General features: G+C 35.7%; 1 non-coding gene across 1 annotated transcript; it reads right to left on the bottom strand.

The window, feature by feature from the left end:
• Window positions 1–2021: 2021 nt before the first annotated feature.
• LOC111764491 (U6 spliceosomal RNA) lies at window positions 2022–2128 on the bottom strand. Its single transcript, XR_002797089.1, has one exon. It is a non-coding gene; the product is annotated as a U6 spliceosomal RNA (small nuclear RNA).
• Between the last annotated feature and the right edge of the window lie 456 nt (window positions 2129–2584).

Genomic DNA, 2584 nt, shown 5'->3' with positions numbered 1-2584 from the left:
TTTAAAATTTGTTTTTCAAATATAATTTTGTTAGAGAGGTTGTTACCCTAAAAAACAATCATGAATATGTATGAAATTCCCATATAACACCCCTTCACCAGCACACTATATTATTGTGGAACATTTGTTACAAATTATGAGACAATATCATTAGACTATTACTATTAACTATGGTCTATAGTGTACATTTGGTATATTTTTTCCATACCTCCCTATTATTAACACAGTAAGTCTTTGGTATTGATGCAAGAATATTACAGTATTGTTATTAACTATAGTCCATAAGTTACATTAATTACATTTTTCCCATTCTTCTCCACATTTTTTCCACCTGCAGTAGTGATGTACATTTGTTCTAGTTCATAGAAGGACATTCTTGCATTTGTACTATTAACACTATTCCCATCCAGCCCTGGGTTCACTATGTTATTCAGTCCCTAGATTATTCTCTAGTTTTCTTTCAACTGGTATTTACATCCCTAGACTATGCTTTTCAGCCACAATCCAATTTAGAGACCAGCTCTCTCAGTTCTACTATTCACTATCATGCATTATCATCAACTCTAACCATTTCCACTTTTTACAGTTGTTAATTAAAACTTCCACATACGTTAATCATCAGTACACCTTCTCAGCCCTCTTATTTCCTAATAACTTTTACTCTAGGTTTTAAATCCATGCATATATTCTTCATATTTAGTTCATATTAGTAAGATCATACACTATTTATCTTTTTGTGTCTGGCTTATTTCACTTAACATATTGTCTTCAAGGTCCATCCCTGTTATCATATGTGTCCCAATTTCATTTCCTCTTATAGCAGCATAATATTCCATCATATGTATATACTACATTTTGTTTATCCATTCATTGGTTAATGGACACTTGGGTTATTTTCATCTTTTGACAATTGGGAATAACACCACTATGAACATCGATGTGCAAATGTCTGTTTACATCACAGTTTTCAGTTCTTCTCGATATATTCCTAGTAGAGGAATTGCTGGATCATATGGCAGTTTTATATTTAGTTTCCTGAGAAACCATCAAACTGTCTTCCATAGAGGATGCATTTTACATTTCCACCAACACTGAAGGAATGTTCCTATTTCTCCACTTCCTCTTCAGTACTTATTGTTTTCTGGTTTTTTTTTTTAAATATAAAATTATGGCCATTCTATGTGATATGAGATGATATTTCATTGTTGTTTTGATTTGCATTTCCCTAATAGGTAGTGATAGTGAATATTTTTTCACATGCTTTTTGTATTTCCCCTTTGAAGAAATGTTTATTTAAATCTTTTGCCCATTTTTAAATTGGATTGCTTCTTTTATGTTGCGTTGTATGATCTCTTTATATAGAATGGAAATAAAAAAGTTATCAAACATGTGGTTTCCAAATATTTTCTCCCATTGAGTAGGCTGCCTTTTCCCCTTCTTGGTGAAGTTCTTTGAATCACAAAAGTGTTTAACTTTGAGGAGGTCCTATTTATCCATGTTTTCTTTCATTGCTTGTGCTTTCATAGTAAGGTTTAAGAACCCACCACCTACCACCAGGTCTTGAGGATGTATTCCTGCATTCTCCTGTAGGAGCTTTATGGCTGTAGATTCTATGGTTAGGTCTTTGATTCATTTTGAGTTAATTTTTATATAAGGTGTGAGATAGTAGTCCTCTTCCTGTCTTTTGGCTATGGATATCCAGTTCTCCCAGCATCATTTGTTGAACAGACTGTTCTGTGTTCTGGCCTAGGTGGGTGGACTTGAGAGTCTTGTAAAAAAATCACTGGACCATAGATGTGAAGGTCTACTTCTGAACCATAAGTTTGGTTCCATTGGTCTATAGGTTGATCTTCATGCCAATACCATGCTGTTTTCTTTTTCCACTGTGGTGAGGTTATATGATTTAAAGTCTGAAAGTGAGAGTCCTCTATCTTTCGCTCTTTCTTTCTAAGATGTTTCTGGCTATTCGGGGCCCCTTACACTTCAAAATAAATTAGATAATTGTGTTTTTCATTTCTTTAAAAAATATGGAACACATCACAAATTTGCATGTCATCCTTGTGCAGGGGCCATATTAATTTTCTCTGTATTGTTCCAATTTTAGTATATGTGCTGTCAAAACGAGAACTACCCCTCTAATTTCCGGGGGTTTTTTTTTGTTTGTTTCTTTGTTTGCATCTTCTCTCTCTTTTTTTCTTTGTCAGTCTAGTGAAGGGTTTGTCAATTTTTTTTTATTGACTTTGTAATAATATTACATTAAAAAAATATATATATATGAGGTCCCATTCAACCCCACCACCCCCACCCCACCTCTCCCCCCCCCAGCAACACTCATTCCCATCATCATGACACATACATTGCATTTGGTAAGTACATCTTTGGGCACCTCTGCACCTCATGGTCAATGGTCCACATCATGGCCCATACTCTCCCCCATTCCATCCAGTGGGCCCTGTGAGGATTTACAATGTCCGGTGATTGCCCCTGAAGCACCATCCAGGGCAGCTCCATGTCCCAAAGACACCTCCACCTCTCATCTCTTCCTGCCTTTCCCCATACCCATCAGCCACCATGTCCACTTTTC

This window comes from Dasypus novemcinctus, chromosome 5, assembly GCF_030445035.2.
Source record: "Dasypus novemcinctus isolate mDasNov1 chromosome 5, mDasNov1.1.hap2, whole genome shotgun sequence".
Lineage (NCBI taxonomy): Eukaryota > Metazoa > Chordata > Mammalia > Cingulata > Dasypodidae > Dasypus > Dasypus novemcinctus.
Note: the sequence above shows the minus strand (reverse complement) of the source record. Positions and strands in the feature narration are given on the sequence as shown.